Genomic DNA, 19,983 nt, shown 5'->3' on the forward strand with positions numbered 1-19,983 from the left:
GTCAGGCCCACTTGAAGAGATGGTAAAGAGGAAATACTTCTGCTGCATCCAGTAAAACATAGAGATTGGCCTGCTTTAAAGGTTGACCATGTCCTTCATGGGTGTCTGTCAATATGATACTTCCCTGCTGCAAAGCTTACATTCGAAACGCCAGAACAACTAGGCCCAGAGCACAAAGATGCAGTCAGGTTGAAATAACGAGATACTGAAGAGCAATTTTGTATTTCAGAGTGGGAAAAGCAAATATGACCCCGACGTGATTTGAACACGAAACCTTCGGATCTGGAGTCAGACGTGCTACCATTGCGCCACGAGGTCCTTGTGGCAATCCACCTGGTGTGTCTGATGACAGAATAAAGGTAGGAGACGTGCATGGACCTGCAGAGCCTCATTGCTTCTTTAAGTAGACTGGCTAGGATAGCTTCCTTCTGTGCATCAGTACACGCTGCAGCCAAACCCTTCCCATGAAGTCTTGATGTTTATGAATTGAATGGCAAGTTTTGAAAAACTAAAGCAAGCGCGAAGAATTGCTTGCATTTGATTGGATTTTTTGGACGTCAGCAGACGAGACCTGCGAGAGGTAAACAGAAGTTCATAGTTGGTCATGCTGAATTTTTGAGCCAAAATGCATCGTCCCTGGGTGGGCTTGAACCACCAACCTTTCGGTTAACAGCCGAACGCGCTAACCGATTGCGCCACAGAGACTCATGCAGTGCTTACACTGGGGCCTGATTGGTGTGCTGTTTGCTTATGCTTCCCAGGCAACCTGAACATATTTCTAAAATAGCTCTATTTCCCACAGCAAATCAGGGTATCAAGCACTTCCCTACCTCCCCCATTCCACAAACACAGGGGATTTAGTAGAGGACAGAGCCCATCAACAGTGCACCAAATGTCCTCTGTGTAGGCATAACTTGCTATGAGGAGAAAGCCACAGTTGCGCACTTGTGTTAAAAGGGGACAGTAGGCTGAACCCAGAGAACACGGGAGAAATGACTCAGGTTTACTGAGTGGAACACTCTGTGTCTTTGTGCCAAAAACAGCAGCGTCTTTTCGGTTAACAGCCGAACGCGCTAACCAATTGCGCCACAGAGACTCACTGGCATGTGTGTTCTGCCTTTGGCCTGATTGCATTGCTATTTTTTTCTGATTGTCAGAAAACCTGAACTTGTTTCTGAAAAAGGCATGCCTCTCTTAGCACTGCAGTGCATTAGACTGCTCCCTTGCTTCCCTGAGTCCCCAAATACACAACCACCTTGGGCACAATAGAAGACACATTCCAGCAGATTTAGCAAGAGTGCACCAAGGTTTCTATATGTAGGTATCTTGCTGAGAAGCAAGACCTGCAGTTGCATTCTTCTGTTAAAAGAGGGCAGCAGAGTGCACCAAGAGAACTTGGGGGAAGTAGCTTATGTTAACTACTTGCCATGCTCTTTATAGATCCCTCTGTTTGACTGGGTGAATTCTAATTTCTGGGGTAGAGTAAGCAATTTTTGGATCTAGATGCTGTGCGCAACAGGAATGCTATATACTGCACTGTACTGCTACTGAAAAGTTACCAATTTTACAGGATGTTCAGGTAAGCTTTGTTTCAGAAAACAACTTGCTAGAGACACTAAGACAGATTACTGGGACAAAGGAAGAGGGTTTGGGGATTAGCACATCTCCTATGAAAGGTACAGTCACGCCCGAGACAACTCTGAGTGTCACCTCAAATTCTAAGAAATGCAAACTAGGGACCTACGCTTTTTATTGCCAGTGGATCTTTGTGTTTCAGACAAATGTGCACGCCTCCCAGAGCCCCTTGCAATGCACTTAGGGAAATGGGGGAAGGTGCTGTGAAGCCCTCTCGCTGACAATGTCTCTCTTGTCTATAATGTATCTATGAGAGAGAGAGAAATAGGCAATGCGAGAGTGAAAAAGTAAAATGGAAATGTGTCTACTGAGACCAGTATAAGGGGAAATCCTCACAATCCAGGACCGACAGTTGATTGGGAGGGCGCTTACAGGTTTCCGACACCAGACCGGTACCTGAACTCACAAACCCAAACTGCAAAGTGATGGGCATTGCCACTAGACTGCCGACCCCCTTTCGGGGCCCCAACATATATCCTTTAGTCACACCTAGAGTTCCCAGGACAGTGCAGCATTCAGCGATTACACGAAAATATTGACAGCGCTAGGAGGCCATGCAAATGGCAGAGGTATGCTTTACAAAGCCCACGTAGTGTGCACAAAACAGCACATCAGTCAGGCCCACTTGAAGAGATGGTAAAGAGGAAATACTTCTGCTGCATCCAGTAAAACATAGAGATTGGCCTGCTTTAAAGGTTGACCATGTCCTTCATGGGTGTCTGTCAATATGATACTTCCCTGCTGCAAAGCTTACATTCGAAACGCCAGAACAACTAGGCCCAGAGCACAAAGATGCAGTCAGGTTGAAATAACGAGATACTGAAGAGCAATTTTATATTTCAGAGTGGGAAAAGCAAATATGCCCCCGACGTGATTTGAACACGCAACCTTCTGATCTGGAGTCAGACGCGCTACCATTGCGCCACGAGGTCCTTGCGGCAGTCCACCTGGTGTGTCTGATGACAGAATAAAGGTAGGAGACGTACATGCACCTGCAAAGCCTCATTGCTTCTTTAAGTAGACTGGCTAGGATAGCTTCCTTCTGTGCATCAGTACACGCTGCAGCCAAACCCTTCCCATGAAGTCTTGATGTTTATGAATTGAATGGCAAGTTTTGAAAAACTAAAGCAAGCGAGAATAATTGCTTACAGTTTATTGGATTTTTTGGACGTCAGCAGACGAGACCTGCGAGAGGTAAACAGAAGTTCATAGTTGGTCATGCTGAATTTTTGAGACAAAATGCATCATCCCTGGGTGGGCTTGAACCACCAACCTTTCGGTTAACAGCCGAACGCGCTAACCGATTGCGCCACAGGGACTCATGCATTGCTAACAATGGGGCCTGATTGGTGTGCTGTTTGCTTATGCTCCCCAGGCAACCTGAAAATATTTCTGAAATAGCTCTATTTCCCACAGCAAATCAGGGTATCAAGCACTTCCCTACCTCCCCTAATCCACAAACACAGGGGATTTAGTAGAGGACAGAGCCCATCAACAGTGCACCAAATGTCCTCTGTGTAGGCATAACTTGCTATGAGGAGAAAGCCACAGTTGCGCACTTGTGTTAAAAGGGGACAGTAGGTTGAACCCAGAGAACACGGGAGAAATGACTCAGGTTTACTGAGTGGAACACTCTGTGTCTTTGTGCCAAAAACAGCAGCGTCTTTTCGGTTAACAGCCGAACGCGCTAACCAATTGCACCACAGAGACTCACTGGCATGTGTGTTCTGCCTTTGGCCTGATTGCATTGCTATTTTTTTCTGATTGGCTGAAAACCTGAACTTTTTTCTGAAAAATGCATGCCTCTCTTAGCACTGCAGTGCATTAGAATGCTCCCTTGCTTCCCTGAGTCCCCAAATACACAACCACCTTGGGCACAATAGAAGACACATTCCAGCAGATTTAGTAAGAGTGCACCAAGGTTTCTATATGTAGGTACCTTGCTGAGAAGCAAGACCTGCAGTTGCATTCTTCTGTTAAAAGAGGGCAGCAGAGTGCACCAAGAGAACTTGGGGGAAGTAGCTTATGTTAACTACTTGCCATGCTCTTTATAGATCCCTCTGTTTGACTGGGTGAATTCTAATTTCTGGGGTAGAATAAGCAATTTTTGGATCTAGATGCTGTGCGCAACAGGAATGCTATATACTGCACTGTACTGCTACTGAAAAGTTACCAATTTTACAGGATGTTCAGGTAAGCTTTGTTTCAGAAAACAACTTGCTAGAGGCACTAAGACAGATTACTGGGACAAAGGAAGAGGGTTTGGGGATTAGCACATCTCCTATGAAAGGTACAGTCACGCCCGAGACAACTCTGAGTGTCACCTCAAATTCTAAGAAATGCAAACTAGGGACCTACGCTTTTTATTGCCAGTGGATCTTTGTGTTTCAGACAAATGTGCACGCCTCCCAGAGCCCCTTGCAATGCACTTAGGGAAATGGGGGAAGGTGCTGTGAAGCCCTCTCGCTGACAATGTCTCTCTTGTCTATAATGTATCTATGAGAGAGAGAGAAATAGGCAATGCGAGAGTGAAAAAGTAAAATGGAAATGTGTCTACTGAGACCAGTATAAGGGGAAATCCTCACAATCCAGGACTGACAGTTGATTGGGAGGGCGCTTACAGGTTTCCGACACCAGACCGGTACCTGAACTCACAAACCCAAACTGCAAAGTGATGGGCATTGCCACTAGACTGCCGACCCCCTTTCGGGGCCCCAACATATATCCTTTAGTCACACCTAGAGTTCCCAGGACAGTGCAGCATTCAGCGATTACACGAAAATATTGACAGCGCTAGGAGGCCATGCAAATGGCAGAGGTATGCTTTACAAAGCCCACGTAGCGTGCACAAAACAGCACATCAGTCAGGCCCACTTGAAGAGATGGTAAAGAGGAAATACTTCTGCTGCATCCAGTAAAACATAGAGATTGGCCTGCTTTAAAGGTTGACCATGTCCTTCATGGGTGTCTGTCAATATGATACTTCCCTGCTGCAAAGCTTACATTCGAAACGCCAGAACAACTAGGCCCAGAGCACAAAGATGCAGTCAGGTTGAAATAACGAGATACTGAAGAGCAATTTTGTATTTCAGAGTGGGAAAAGCAAATATGACCCCGACGTGATTTGAACACGCAACCTTCTGATCTGGAGTCAGACGCGCTACCATTGCGCCACGAGGTCCTTGTGACAGTCCACCTGGTGTGTCTGATGACAGAATAAAGGTAGGAGACGTGCATGGACCTGCAGAGCCTCATTGCTTCTTTAAGTAGACTGGCTAGGATAGCTTCCTTCTGTGCATCAGTACACGCTGCAGCCAAACCCTTCCCATGAAGTCTTGATGTTTATGAATTGAATGGCAAGTTTTGAAAAACTAAAGCAAGCGAGAAGAATTGCTTGCAGTTTATTGGATTTTTTGGACGTCAGCAGACGAGACCTGCGAGAGGTAAACAGAAGTTCATAGTTGGTCATGCTGAATTTTTGAGCCAAAATGCATCGTCCCTGGGTGGGCTTGAACCACCAACCTTTCGGTTAACAGCCGAACGCGCTAACCGATTGCGCCACAGAGACTCATGCAGTGCTTACACTGGGGCCTGATTGGTGTGCTGTTTGCTTATGCTTCCCAGGCAACCTGAACATATTTCTAAAATAGCTCTATTTCCCACAGCAAATCAGGGTATCAAGCACTTCCCTACCTCCCCCATTCCACAAACACAGGGGATTTAGTAGAGGACAGAGCCCATCAACAGTGCACCAAATGTCCTCTGTGTAGGCATAACTTGCTATGAGGAGAAAGCCACAGTTGCGCACTTGTGTTAAAAGGGGACAGTAGGCTGAACCCAGAGAACACGGGAGAAATGACTCAGGTTTACTGAGTGGAACACTCTGTGTCTTTGTGCCAAAAACAGCAGCGTCTTTTCGGTTAACAGCCGAACGCGCTAACCAATTGCGCCACAGAGACTCACTGGCATGTGTGTTCTGCCTTTGGCCTGATTGCATTGCTATTTTTTTCTGATTGGCAGAAAACCTGAACTTGTTTCTGAAAAAGGCATGCCTCTCTTAGCACTGCAGTGCATTAGACTGCTCCCTTGCTTCCCTGAGTCCCCAAATACACAACCACCTTGGGCACAATAGAAGACACATTCCAGCAGATTTAGCAAGAGTGCACCAAGGTTTCTATATGTAGGTATCTTGCTGAGAAGCAAGACCTGCAGTTGCATTCTTCTGTTAAAAGAGGGCAGCAGAGTGCACCAAGAGAACTTGGGGGAAGTAGCTTATGTTAACTACTTGCCATGCTCTTTATAGATCCCTCTGTTTGACTGGGTGAATTCTAATTTCTGGGGTAGAGTAAGCAATTTTTGGATCTAGATGCTGTGCGCAACAGGAATGCTATATACTGCACTGTACTGCTACTGAAAAGTTACCAATTTTACAGGATGTTCAGGTAAGCTTTGTTTCAGAAAACAACTTGCTAGAGACACTAAGACAGATTACTGGGACAAAGGAAGAGGGTTTGGGGATTAGCACATCTCCTATGAAAGGTACAGTCACGCCCGAGACAACTCTGAGTGTCACCTCAAATTCTAAGAAATGCAAACTAGGGACCTACGCTTTTTATTGCCAGTGGATCTTTGTGTTTCAGACAAATGTGCACGCCTCCCAGAGCCCCTTGCAATGCACTTAGGGAAATGGGGGAAGGTGCTGTGAAGCCCTCTCGCTGACAATGTCTCTCTTGTCTATAATGTATCTATGAGAGAGAGAGAAATAGGCAATGCGAGAGTGAAAAAGTAAAATGGAAATGTGTCTACTGAGACCAGTATAAAGGGAAATCCTCACAATCCAGGACCGACAGTTGATTGGGAGGGCGCTTACAGGTTTCCGACACCAGACCGGTACCTGAACTCACAAACCCAAACTGCAAAGTGATGGGCATTGCCACTAGACTGCCGACCCCCTTTCGGGGCCCCAACATATATCCTTTAGTCACACCTAGAGTTCCCAGGACAGTGCAGCATTCAGCGATTACACGAAAATATTGACAGCGCTAGGAGGCCATGCAAATGGCAGAGGTATGCTTTACAAAGCCCACGTAGCGTGCACAAAACAGCACATCAGTCAGGCCCACTTGAAGAGATGGTAAAGAGGAAATACTTCTGCTGCATCCAGTAAAACATAGAGATTGGCCTGCTTTAAAGGTTGACCATGTCCTTCATGGGTGTCTGTCAATATGATACTTCCCTGCTGCAAAGCTTACATTCGAAACGCCAGAACAACTAGGCCCAGAGCACAAAGATGCAGTCAGGTTGAAATAACGAGATACTGAATAGCAATTTTGTATTTCAGAGTGGGAAAAGGAAGTATGACCCCGACGTGATTTGAACACGAAACCTTCGGATCTGGAGTCAGACGCGCTACCATTGCGCCACGAGGTCCTTGCGGCAGTCCACCTGGTGTGTCTGATGACAGAATAAAGGTAGGAGACGTACATGCACCTGCAAAGCCTCATTGCTTCTTTAAGTAGACTGGCTAGGATAGCTTCCTTCTGTGCATCAGTACACGCTGCAGCCAAACCCTTCCCATGAAGTCTTGATGTTTATGAATTGAATGGCAAGTTTTGAAAAACTAAAGCAAGCGAGAATAATTGCTTGCAGTTTATTGGATTTTTTGGACGTCAGCAGACGAGACCTGCGAGAGGTAAACAGAAGTTCATAGTTGGTCATGCTGAATTTTTGAGACAAAATGCATCGTCCCTGGGTGGGCTTGAACCACCAACCTTTCGGTTAACAGCCGAATGCGCTAACCGATTGCGCCACAGGGACTCATGCAGTGCTAACACTGGGGCCTGATTGGTGTGCTGTTTGCTTATGCTCCCCAGGCAACCTGAAAATATTTCTGAAATAGCTCTATTTCCCACAGCAAATCAGGGTATCAAGCACTTCCCTACCTCCCCTAATCCACAAACACAGGGGATTTAGTAGAGGACAGAGCCCATCAACAGTGCACCAAATGTCCTCTGTGTAGGCATAACTTGCTATGAGGAGAAAGCCACAGTTGCGCACTTGTGTTAAAAGGGGACAGTAGGCTGAACCCAGAGAACACGGGAGAAATGACTCAGGTTTACTGAGTGGAACACTCTGTGTCTTTGTGCCAAAAACAGCAGCGTCTTTTCGGTTAACAGCCGAACGCGCTAACCAATTGCGCCACAGAGACTCACTGGCATGTGTGTTCTGCCTTTGGCCTGATTGCATTGCTATTTTTTTCTGATTGGCAGAAAACCTGAACTTTTTTCTGAAAAAGGCATGCCTCTCTTAGCACTGCAGTGCATTAGACTGCTCCCTTGCTTCCCTGAGTCGCCAAATACACAACCACCTTGGGCACAATAGAAGACACATTCCAGCAGATTTAGCAAGAGTGCACCAAGGTTTCTATATGTAGGTACCTTTCTGAGACGCAAGACCTGCAGTTGCATTCTTCTGTTAAAAGATGGCAGCAGAGTGCACCAAGAGAACTTGGGGGAAGTAGCTTATGTTAACTACTTGCCATGCTCTTTATAGATCCCTCTGTTTGACTGGGTGAATTCTAATTTCTGGGGTAGAGTAAGCAATTTTTGGATCTAGATGCTGTGCGCAACAGGAATGCTATATACTGCACTGTACTGCTACTGAAAAGTTACCAATTTTACAGGATGTTCAGGTAAGCTTTGTTTCAGAAAACAACTTGCTAGAGGCACTAAGACAGATTACTGGGACAAAGGAAGAGGGTTTGGGGATTAGCACATCTCCTATGAAAGGTACAGTCACGCCCGAGACAACTCTGAGTGTCACCTCAAATTCTAAGAAATGCATACTAGGGACCTACGCTTTTTATTGCCAGTGGATCTTTGTGTTTCAGACAAATGTGCACGCCTCCCAGAGCCCCATGCAATGCACTTAGGGAAAGGGGGGAAGGTGCTGTGAAGCCCACTCGCTGACAATGTCTCTCTTGTCTATAATGTAACTATGAGAGAGAGAGAAATAGGCAATGCGAGAGTGAAAAAGTAAAATGGAAATGTGTCTACTGAGACCAGTATAAGGGGAAATCCTCACAATCCAGGACCGACAGTTGATTGGGAGGGCGCTTACAGGTTTCCGACACCAGACCGGTACCTGAACTCACAAACCCAAACTGCAAAGTGATGGGCATTGCCACTAGACTGCCGACCCCCTTTCGGGGCCCCAGCATATATCCTTTAGTCGAACCTAGAGTTCCCAGGACAGTGCAGCATTCAGCGATTACACGAAAATATTGACAGCGCTAGGAGGCCATGCAAATGGCAGAGGTATGCTTTACAAAGCCCACGTAGCGTGCACAAAACAGCACATCAGTCAGGCCCACTTGAAGAGATGGTAAAGAGGAAATACTTCTGCTGCATCCAGTAAAACATAGAGATTGGCCTGCTTTAAAGGTTGACCATGTCCTTCATGGGTGTCTGTCAATATGATACTTCCCTGCTGCAAAGCTTACATTCGAAACGCCAGAACAACTAGGCCCAGAGCACAAAGATGCAGTCAGGTTGAAATAACGAGATACTGAAGAGCAATTTTGTATTTCAGAGTGGGAAAAGCAAATATGACCCCGACGTGATTTGAACACGCAACCTTCTGATCTGGAGTCAGACGCGCTACCATTGCGCCACGAGGTCCTTGTGGCAGTCCACCTGGTGTGTCTGATGACAGAATAAAGGTAGGAGACGTACATGCACCTGCAGAGCCTCATTGCTTCTTTAAGTAGACTGGCTAGGATAGCTTCCTTCTGTGCATCAGTACACGCTGCAGCCAAACCCTTCCCATGAAGTCTTGATGTTTATGAATTGAATGGCAAGTTTTGAAAAACTAAAGCAAGCGAGAAGAATTGCTTGCAGTTTATTGGATTTTTTGGACGTCAGCAGACGAGACCTGCGAGAGGTAAACAGAAGTTCATAGTTGGTCATGCTGAATTTTTGAGCCAAAATGCATCGTCCCTGGGTGGGCTTGCACCACCAACCTTTCGGTTAACAGCCGAACGCGCTAACCGATTGCGCCACAGAGACTCATGCAGTGCTTACACTGGGGCCTGATTGGTGTGCTGTTTGCTTATGCTTCCCAGGCAACCTGAAAATATTTCTAAAATAGCTCTATTTCCCACAGCAAATCAGGGTATCAAGCACTTCCCTACCTCCCCTAATCCACAAACACAGGGGATTTAGTAGAGGACAGAGCCCATCAACAGTGGACCAAATGTCCTCTGTGTAGGCATAACTTGCTATGAGGAGAAAGCCACAGTTGCGCACTTGTGTTAAAAGGGGACAGTAGGCTGAACCCAGAGAACACGGGAGAAATGACTCAGGTTTACTGAGTGGAACACTCTGTGTCTTTGTGCCAAAAACAGCAGCGTCTTTTCGGTTAACAGCCGAACGCCCTAACCAATTGCACCACAGAGACTCACTGGCATGTGTGTTCTGCCTTTGGCCTGATTGCATTGCTATTTTTTTCTGATTGGCAGAAAACCTGAACTTTTTTCTGAAAAAGGCATGCCTCTCTTAGCACTGCAGTGCATTAGAATTCTCCCTTGCTTCCCTGAGTCCCCAAATACACAACCACCTTGGGCACAATAGAAGACACATTCCAGCAGATTTAGCAAGAGTGCACCAAGGTTTCTATATGTAGGTACCTTGCTGAGAAGCAAGACCTGCAGTTGCATTCTTCTGTTAAAAGAGGGCAGCAGAGTGCACCAAGAGAACTTGGGGGAAGTAGCTTATGTTAACTACTTGCCATGCTCTTTATAGATCCCTCTGTTTGACTGGGTGAATTCTAATTTCTGGGGTAGAATAAGCAATTTTTGGATCTAGATGCTGTGCGCAACAGGAATGCTATATACTGCACTGTACTGCTACTGAAAAGTTACCAATTTTACAGGATGTTCAGGTAAGCTTTGTTTCAGAAAACAACTTGCTAGAGGCCCTAGGACAGATTACTGGGACAAAGGAAGAGGGTTTGGGGATTAGCACATCTCCTATGAAAGGTACAGTCACGCCCGAGACAACTCTGAGTGCCTCCTCAAATTCTAAGAAATGCGAACTGGGGTCCTACGCCTTTTATTGCCAGTGGATCTTTGTGTTTCAGACAAATGTGCACGCCTCCCAGAGCCCCATGCAATGCACTTAGGGAAATGGGGGAAGGTGCTGTGCAACCCTCTCGCTGACAATGTCTCTCTTGTCTATAATGTATCTATGAGAGAGAGAGAAATAGGCAATGCGAGAGTGAAAAAGTAAAATGGAAATGTGTCTACTGAGACCAGTATAAGGGGAAATCCTCACAATCCAGGACCGACAGTTGATTGGGAGGGCGCTTACAGTTTTCTGACACCAGACCGGTACCTGAACTCACAAACCCAAACTACAAAGTGATGGGCATTGCCACTAGACTGCCGACCCCCTTTCGGGGCACCAGCATATATCCTTTAGTCACACCTAGAGTTCCCAGGACAGTGCAGCATTCAGCGATTACACGAAAATATTGACAGCGCTAGGAGGCCATGCAAATGGCAGAGGTATGCTTTACAAAGCCCACGTAGCGTGCACAAAACAGCACATCAGTCAGGCCCACTTGAAGAGATGGTAAAGAGGAAATACTTCTGCTGCATCCAGTAAAACATAGAGATTGGCCTGCTTTAAAGGTTGACCATGTCCTTCATGGGTGTCTGTCAATATGATACTTCCCTGCTGCAAAGTTTACATTCGAAACGCCAGAACAACTAGGCCCAGAGCACAAAGATGCAGTCAGGTTGAAATAACGAGATACTGAAGAGCAATTTTATATTTCAGAGTGGGAAAAGCAAATATGACCCCGACGTGATTTGAACACGAAACCTTCTGATCTGGAGTAAGATGCGCTACCATTGCGCCACGGGGTCCTTGTGGCAATTCACCTGGTGTGTCTGATGACAGAATAAAGGTAGGAGACGTACATGGACCTGCAGAGCCTCATTGCTTCTTTAAGTAGACTGGCTAGGATAGCTTCCTTCTGTGCATCAGTACACGCTGCAGCCAAACCCTTCCCATGAAGTCTTGATGTTTATGAATTGAATGGCAAGTTTTGAAAAACTAAAGCAAGCGGGAAGAATTGCTTACAGTTTATTGGATTTTTTGGACGTCAGCAGACGAGACCTGCGAGAGGTAAACAGAAGTTCATAGTTGGTCATGCTGAATTTTTGAGCCAAAATGCATCGTCCCTGGGTGGGCTTGAACCACCAACCTTTCGGTTAACAGCCGAACGCGCTAACCGATTGCGCCACAGAGACTCATGCAGTGCTTACACTGGGGCCTGATTGGTGTGCTGTTTGCTTATGCTTCCCAGGCAACCTGAAAATATTTCTAAAATAGCTCTATTTCCCACAGCAAATCAGGGTATCAAGCACTTCCCTACCTCCACTAATCCACTAACACAGGGGATTTAGTAGAGGACAGAGCCCATCAACAGTGCACCAAATGTCCTCTGTGTAGGCATAACTTGCTATGAGGAGAAAGCCACAGTTGCGCACTTGTGTTAAAAGGGGACAGTAGGCTGAACCCAGAGAACACGGGAGAAATGACTCAGGTTTACTGAGTGGAACACTCTGTGTCTTTGTGCCAAAAACAGCAGCGTCTTTTCGGTTAACAGCCGAACGCGCTAACCAATTGCGCCACAGAGACTCACTGGCATGTGTGTTCTGCCTTTGGCCTGATTGCATTGCTATTTTTTTCTGATTGGCAGAAAACCTGAACTTTTTTCTGAAAAAGGCATGCCTCTCTTAGCACTGCAGTGCATTAGACTGCTCCCTTGCTTCCCTGAGTCGCCAAATACACAACCACCTTGGGCACAATAGAAGACACATTCCAGCAGATTTAGCAAGAGTGCACTAAGGTTTCTATATGTAGGTACCTTTCTGAGAAGCAAGACCTGCAGTTGCATTCTTCTGTTAAAAGATGGCAGCAGAGTGCACCAAGAGAACTTGGGGGAAGTAGCTTATGTTAACTACTTGCCATGCTCTTTATAGATCCCTCTGTTTGACTGGGTGAATTCTAATTTCTGGGGTAGAGTAAGCAATTTTTGGATCTAGATGCTGTGCGCAACAGGAATGCTATATACTGTACTGTACTGCTACTGAAAAGTTACCAATTTTACAGGATGTTCAGGTAAGCTTTGTTTCAGAAAACAACTTGCTAGAGGCACTAAGACAGATTACTGGGACAAAGGAAGAGGGTTTGGGGATTAGCACATCTCCTATGAAAGGTACAGTCACGCCCGAGACAACTCTGAGTGTCACCTCAAATTCTAAGAAATGCAAACTAGGGACCTACGCTTTTTATTGCCAGTGGATCTTTGTGTTTCAGACAAATGTGCACGCCTCCCAGAGCCCCATGCAATGCACTTAGGGAAAGGGGGGAAGATGCTGTGAAGCCCACTCGCTGACAATGTCTCTCTTGTCTATAATGTAACTATGAGAGAGAGAGAAATAGGCAATGCGAGAGTGAAAAAGTAAAATGGAAATGTGTCTACTGAGACCAGTATAAGGGGAAATCCTCACAATCCAGGACCGACAGTTGATTGGGAGGGCGCTTACAGGTTTCCGACACCAGACCGGTACCTGAACTCACAAACCCAAACTGCAAAGTGATGGGCATTGCCACTAGACTGCCGACCCCCTTTCGGGGCCCCAACATATATCCTTTAGTCACACCTAGAGTTCCCAGGACAGTGCAGCATTCAGCGATTACACGAAAATATTGACAGCGCTAGGAGGCCATGCAAATGGCAGAGGTATGCTTTACAAAGCCCACGTAGCGTGCACAAAACAGCACATCAGTCAGGCCCACTTGAAGAGATGGTAAAGAGGAAATACTTCTGCTGCATCCAGTAAAACATAGAGATTGGCCTGCTTTAAAGGTTGACCATGTCCTTCATGGGTGTCTGTCAATATGATACTTCCCTGCTGCAAAGTTTACATTCGAAACGCCAGAACAACTAGGCCCAGAGCACAAAGATGCAGTCAGGTTGAAATAACGAGATACTGAAGAGCAATTTTGTATTTCAGAGTGGGAAAAGCAAATATGACCCCGACGTGATTTGAACACGCAACCTTCTGATCTGGAGTCAGACGCGCTACCATTGCGCCACGAGGTCCTTGTGACAGTCCACCTGGTGTGTCTGATGACAGAATAAAGGTAGGAGACGTGCATGGACCTGCAGAGCCTCATTGCTTCTTTAAGTAGACTGGCTAGGATAGCTTCCTTCTGTGCATCAGTACACGCTGCAGCCAAACCCTTCCCATGAAGTCTTGATGTTTATGAATTGAATGGCAAGTTTTGAAAAACTAAAGCAAGCGAGAAGAATTGCTTGCATTTGATTGGATTTTTTGGACGTCAGCAGACGAGACCTGCGAGAGGTAAACAGAAGTTCATAGTTGGTCATGCTGAATTTTTGAGCCAAAATGCATCGTCCCTGGGTGGGCTTGAACCACCAACCTTTCGGTTAACAGCCGAACGCGCTAACCGATTGCGCCACAGAGACTCATGCAGTGCTTACACTGGGGCCTGATTGGTGTGCTGTTTGCTTATGCTTCCCAGGCAACCTGAACATATTTCTAAAATAGCTCTATTTCCCACAGCAAATCAGGGTATCAAGCACTTCCCTACCTCCCCCATTCCACAAACACAGGGCATTTAGTAGAGGACAGAGCCCATCAACAGTGCACCAAATGTCCTCTGTGTAGGCATAACTTGCTATGAGGAGAAAGCCACAGTTGCGCACTTGTGTTAAAAGGGGACAGTAGGCTGAACCCAGAGAACACGGGAGAAATGACTCAGGTTTACTGAGTGGAACACTCTGTGTCTTTGTGCCAAAAACAGCAGCGTCTTTTCGGTTAACAGCCGAACGCGCTAACCAATTGCGCCACAGAGACTCACTGGCATGTGTGTTCTGCCTTTGGCCTGATTGCATTGCTATTTTTTTCTGATTGGCAGAAAACCTGAACTTGTTTCTGAAAAAGGCATGCCTCTCTTAGCACTGCAGTGCATTAGACTGCTCCCTTGCTTCCCTGAGTCCCCAAATACACAACCACCTTGGGCACAATAGAAGACACATTCCAGCAGATTTAGCAAGAGTGCACCAAGGTTTCTATATGTAGGTATCTTGCTGAGAAGCAAGACCTGCAGTTGCATTCTTCTGTTAAAAGAGGGCAGCAGAGTGCACCAAGAGAACTTGGGGGAAGTAGCTTATGTTAACTACTTGCCATGCTCTTTATAGATCCCTCTGTTTGACTGGGTGAATTCTAATTTCTGGGGTAGAGTAAGCAATTTTTGGATCTAGATGCTGTGCGCAACAGGAATGCTATATACTGCACTGTACTGCTACTGAAAAGTTACCAATTTTACAGGATGTTCAGGTAAGCTTTGTTTCAGAAAACAACTTGCTAGAGACACTAAGACAGATTACTGGGACAAAGGAAGAGGGTTTGGGGATTAGCACATCTCCTATGAAAGGTACAGTCACGCCCGAGACAACTCTGAGTGTCACCTCAAATTCTAAGAAATGCAAACTAGGGACCTACGCTTTTTATTGCCAGTGGATCTTTGTGTTTCAGACAAATGTGCACGCCTCCCAGAGCCCCTTGCAATGCACTTAGGGAAATGGGGGAAGGTGCTGTGAAGCCCTCTCGCTGACAATGTCTCTCTTGTCTATAATGTATCTATGAGAGAGAGAGAAATAGGCAATGCGAGAGTGAAAAAGTAAAATGGAAATGTGTCTACTGAGACCAGTATAAGGGGAAATCCTCACAATCCAGGACCGACAGTTGATTGGGAGGGCGCTTACAGGTTTCCGACACCAGACCGGTACCTGAACTCACAAACCCAAACTGCAAAGTGATGGGCATTGCCACTAGACTGCCGACCCCCTTTCGGGGCCCCAACATATATCCTTTAGTCACAACTAGAGTTCCCAGGACAGTGCAGCATTCAGCGATTACACGAAAATATTGACAGCGCTAGGAGGCCATGCAAATGGCAGAGGTATGCTTTACAAAGCCCACGTAGCGTGCACAAAACAGCACATCAGTCAGGCCCACTTGAAGAGATGGTAAAGAGGAAATACTTCTGCTGCATCCAGTAAAACATAGAGATTGGCCTGCTTTAAAGGTTGACGATGGGTGTCTGTCAATATGATACTTCCCTGCTGCAAAGCTTACATTCGAAACGCCAGAACAACCAGGCCCAGAGCACAAAGATGCAGTCAGGTTGAAATAACGAGATACTGAAGAGCAATTTTATATTTCAGAGTGGGAAAAGCAAATATGACCCCGAAGTGATTTGAACACACAACCTTCTGATCTGGAGTCAGACGCCTACCATTGCGCCACGAGGTCCTTGTGGCAATCCACTTGGTGTGTCTGATGACAGAATAAAGGTAGGAGACGTACATGCACCTGCAGAGCCTCATTGCTTCTTTAAGTAGACTGGCTAGGATAGCTTCCTTCTGTGCATCAGTACACGCTGCAGCCAAACCCTTCCCATGAAGTCTTGATGTTTATGAATTGAATGGCAAGTTTTGAAAAACTAAAGCAAGCGAGAAGAATTGCTTGCAGTTTATTGGATTTTTTGGACGTCAGCAGACGAGACCTGCGAGAGGTAAACAGAAGTTCATAGTTGGTCATGCTGAATTTTTGAGCCAAAATGCATCGTGCCTGGGTGGGCTTGAACTTCCAACCTTTCGGTTAACAGCCGAACGTGCTAACCGATTGCGCCACAGAGACTCATGCAGTGCTTACACTGGGGCCTGATTGGTGTGCTGTTTGCTTATGCTTCCCAGGCAACCTGAAAATATTTCTAAAATAGCTCTATTTCCCACAGCAAATCAGGGTATCAAGCACTTCCCTACCTCCCGTAATCCACAAACACAGGGGATTTAGTAGAGGACAGAGCCCATCAACAGTGCACCAAATGTCCTCTGTGTAGGCATAACTTGCTATGAGGAGAAAGCCACAGTTGCGCACTTGTGTTAAAAGGGGACAGTAGGCTGAACCCAGAGAACACGGGAGAAATGACTCAGGTTTACTGAGTGGAACACTCTGTGTCTTTGTGCCAAAAACAGCAGCGTCTTTTCGGTTAACAGCCGAACGCGCTAACCAATTGCGCCACAGAGACTCACTGGCATGTGTGTTCTGCCTTTGGCCTGATTGCATTGCTATTTTTTTCTGATTGGCAGAAAACCTGAACTTTTTTCTGAAAAAGGCATGCCTCTCTTAGCACTGCAGTGCATTAGACTGCTCCCTTGCTTCCCTGAGTCGCCAAATACACAACCACCTTGGGCACAATAGAAGACACATTCCAGCAGATTTAGCAAGAGTGCACTAAGGTTTCTATATGTAGGTACCTTTCTGAGAAGCAAGACCTGCAGTTGCATTCTTCTGTTAAAAGATGGCAGCAGAGTGCACCAAGAGAACTTGGGGGAAGTAGCTTATGTTAACTACTTGCCATGCTCTTTATAGATCCCTCTGTTTGACTGGGTGAATTCTAATTTCTGGGGTAGAGTAAGCAATTTTTGGATCTAGATGCTGTGCGCAACAGGAATGCTATATACTGCACTGTACTGCTACTGAAAAGTTACCAATTTTACAGGATGTTCAGGTAAGCTTTGTTTCAGAAAACAACTTGCTAGAGGCACTAAGACAGATTACTGGGACAAAGGAAGAGGGTTTGGGGATTAGCACATCTCCTATGAAAGGTACAGTCACGCCCGAGACAACTCTGAGTGTCACCTCAAATTCTAAGAAATGCAAACTAGGGACCTACGCTTTTTATTGCCAGTGGATCTTTGTGTTTCAGACAAATGTGCACGCCTCCCAGAGCCCCATGCAATGCACTTAGGGAAAGGGGGGAAGGTGCTGTGAAGCCCACTCGCTGACAATGTCTCTCTTGTCTATAATGTAACTATGAGAGAGAGAGAAATAGGCAATGCGAGAGTGAAAAAGTAAAATGGAAATGTGTCTACTGAGACCAGTATAAGGGGAAATCCTCACAATCCAGGACCGACAGTTGATTGGGAGGGCGCTTACAGGTTTCCGACACCAGACCGGTACCTGAACTCACAAACCCAAACTGCAAAGTGATGGGCATTGCCACTAGACTGCCGACCCCCTTTCGGGGCCCCAACATATATCCTTTAGTCACACCTAGAGTTCCCAGGACAGTGCAGCATTCAGCGATTACACGAAAATATTGACAGCGCTAGGAGGCCATGCAAATGGCAGAGGTATGCTTTACAAAGCCCACGTAGCGTGCACAAAACAGCACATCAGTCAGGCCCACTTGAAGAGATGGTAAAGAGGAAATACTTCTGCTGCATCCAGTAAAACATAGAGATTGGCCTGCTTTAAAGGTTGACCATGTCCTTCATGGGTGTCTGTCAATATGATACTTCCCTGCTGCAAAGCTTACATTCGAAACGCCAGAACAACTAGGCCCAGAGCACAAAGATGCAGTCAGGTTGAAATAACGAGATACTGAAGAGCAATTTTGTATTTCAGAGTGGGAAAAGCAAATATGACCCCGACGTGATTTGAACACGCAACCTTCTGATCTGGAGTCAGACGCGCTACCATTGCGCCACGAGGTCCTTGTGACAGTCCACCTGGTGTGTCTGATGACAGAATAAAGGTAGGAGACGTGCATGGACCTGCAGAGCCTCATTGCTTCTTTAAGTAGACTGGCTAGGATAGCTTCCTTCTGTGCATCAGTACACGCTGCAGCCAAACCCTTCCCATGAAGTCTTGATGTTTATGAATTGAATGGCAAGTTTTGAAAAACTAAAGCAAGCGAGAAGAATTGCTTGCAGTTTATTGGATTTTTTGGACGTCAGCAGACGAGACCTGCGAGAGGTAAACAGAAGTTCATAGTTGGTCATGCTGAATTTTTGAGCCAAAATGCATCGTCCCTGGGTGGGCTTGAACCACCAACCTTTCGGTTAACAGCCGAACGCGCTAACCGATTCGCCACAGAGACTCATGCAGTGCTTACACTGGGGCCTGATTGGTGTGCTGTTTGCTTATGCTTCCCAGGCAACCTGAACATATTTCTAAAATAGCTCTATTTCCCACAGCAAATCAGGGTATCAAGCACTTCCCTACCTCCCCCATTCCACAAACACAGGGGATTTAGTAGAGGACAGAGCCCATCAACAGTGCACCAAATGTCCTCTGTGTAGGCATAACTTGCTATGAGGAGAAAGCCACAGTTGCGCACTTGTGTTAAAAGGGGACAGTAGGCTGAACCCAGAGAACACGGGAGAAATGACTCAGGTTTACTGAGTGGAACACTCTGTGTCTTTGTGCCAAAAACAGCAGCGTCTTTTCGGTTAACAGCCGAACGCGCTAACCAATTGCGCCACAGAGACTCACTGGCATGTGTGTTCTGCCTTTGGCCTGATTGCATTGCTATTTTTTTCTGATTGGCAGAAAACCTGAACTTGTTTCTGAAAAAGGCATGCCTCTCTTAGCACTGCAGTGCATTAGACTGCTCCCTTGCTTCCCTGAGTCCCCAAATACACAACCACCTTGGGCACAATAGAAGACACATTCCAGCAGATTTAGCAAGAGTGCACCAAGGTTTCTATATGTAGGTATCTTGCTGAGAAGCAAGACCTGCAGTTGCATTCTTCTGCTAAAAGAGGGCAGCAGAGTGCACCAAGAGAACTTGGGGGAAGTAGCTTATGTTAACTACTTGCCATGCTCTTTATAGATCCCTCTGTTTGACTGGGTGAATTCTAATTTCTGGGGTAGAGTAAGCAATTTTTGGATCTAGATGCTGTGCGCAACAGGAATGCTATATACTGCACTGTACTGCTACTGAAAAGTTACCAATTTTACAGGATGTTCAGGTAAGCTTTGTTTCAGAAAACAACTTGCTAGAGACACTAAGACAGATTACTGGGACAAAGGAAGAGGGTTTGGGGATTAGCACATCTCCTATGAAAGGTACAGTCACGCCCGAGACAACTCTGAGTGTCACCTCAAATTCTAAGAAATGCAAACTAGGGACCTACGCTTTTTATTGCCAGTGGATCTTTGTGTTTCAGACAAATGTGCACGCCTCCCAGAGCCCCTTGCAATGCACTTAGGGAAATGGGGGAAGGTGCTGTGAAGCCCTCTCGCTGACAATGTCTCTCTTGTCTATAATGTATCTATGAGAGAGAGAGAAATAGGCAATGCGAGAGTGAAAAAGTAAAATGGAAATGTGTCTACTGAGACCAGTATAAGGGGAAATCCTCACAATCCAGGACCGACAGTTGATTGGGAGGGCG

At 46.1% G+C, this 19,983-nt stretch overlaps 12 non-coding genes across 12 annotated transcripts; all 12 read right to left on the reverse strand.

The window, feature by feature from the left end:
* Nucleotides 1-631: 631 nt before the first annotated feature.
* TRNAN-GUU (transfer RNA asparagine (anticodon GUU)) lies at nt 632-705 on the reverse strand. Its single transcript has one exon. It is a non-coding gene; the product is annotated as a tRNA-Asn (tRNA).
* Nucleotides 706-2,495: 1,790 nt separating this feature from the next.
* Nucleotides 2,496-2,567, reverse strand: TRNAW-CCA (transfer RNA tryptophan (anticodon CCA)). The gene has a single exon. It is a non-coding gene; the product is annotated as a tRNA-Trp (tRNA).
* A 313-nt stretch (nt 2,568-2,880) lies between these two features.
* Nucleotides 2,881-2,954, reverse strand: TRNAN-GUU (transfer RNA asparagine (anticodon GUU)). The gene has a single exon. It is a non-coding gene; the product is annotated as a tRNA-Asn (tRNA).
* Nucleotides 2,955-4,744: 1,790 nt separating this feature from the next.
* Nucleotides 4,745-4,816, reverse strand: TRNAW-CCA (transfer RNA tryptophan (anticodon CCA)). The gene has a single exon. It is a non-coding gene; the product is annotated as a tRNA-Trp (tRNA).
* A 313-nt stretch (nt 4,817-5,129) lies between these two features.
* On the reverse strand, nt 5,130-5,203 carry TRNAN-GUU (transfer RNA asparagine (anticodon GUU)). Its single transcript has one exon. It is a non-coding gene; the product is annotated as a tRNA-Asn (tRNA).
* Nucleotides 5,204-7,378: 2,175 nt separating this feature from the next.
* On the reverse strand, nt 7,379-7,452 carry TRNAN-GUU (transfer RNA asparagine (anticodon GUU)). The gene has a single exon. It is a non-coding gene; the product is annotated as a tRNA-Asn (tRNA).
* Nucleotides 7,453-9,242: 1,790 nt separating this feature from the next.
* Nucleotides 9,243-9,314, reverse strand: TRNAW-CCA (transfer RNA tryptophan (anticodon CCA)). Its single transcript has one exon. It is a non-coding gene; the product is annotated as a tRNA-Trp (tRNA).
* Nucleotides 9,315-9,627: 313 nt separating this feature from the next.
* TRNAN-GUU (transfer RNA asparagine (anticodon GUU)) lies at nt 9,628-9,701 on the reverse strand. The gene has a single exon. It is a non-coding gene; the product is annotated as a tRNA-Asn (tRNA).
* A 2,175-nt stretch (nt 9,702-11,876) lies between these two features.
* On the reverse strand, nt 11,877-11,950 carry TRNAN-GUU (transfer RNA asparagine (anticodon GUU)). The gene has a single exon. It is a non-coding gene; the product is annotated as a tRNA-Asn (tRNA).
* Nucleotides 11,951-13,740: 1,790 nt separating this feature from the next.
* TRNAW-CCA (transfer RNA tryptophan (anticodon CCA)) lies at nt 13,741-13,812 on the reverse strand. Its single transcript has one exon. It is a non-coding gene; the product is annotated as a tRNA-Trp (tRNA).
* Nucleotides 13,813-14,125: 313 nt separating this feature from the next.
* On the reverse strand, nt 14,126-14,199 carry TRNAN-GUU (transfer RNA asparagine (anticodon GUU)). Its single transcript has one exon. It is a non-coding gene; the product is annotated as a tRNA-Asn (tRNA).
* Nucleotides 14,200-18,228: 4,029 nt separating this feature from the next.
* Nucleotides 18,229-18,300, reverse strand: TRNAW-CCA (transfer RNA tryptophan (anticodon CCA)). Its single transcript has one exon. It is a non-coding gene; the product is annotated as a tRNA-Trp (tRNA).
* Between the last annotated feature and the right edge of the window lie 1,683 nt (nt 18,301-19,983).

Source organism: Ambystoma mexicanum, chromosome 11 (genome assembly GCF_040938575.1).
Source record: "Ambystoma mexicanum isolate Mex_15411 chromosome 11, UKY_AmexF1_1, whole genome shotgun sequence".
NCBI lineage: Eukaryota > Metazoa > Chordata > Amphibia > Caudata > Ambystomatidae > Ambystoma > Ambystoma mexicanum.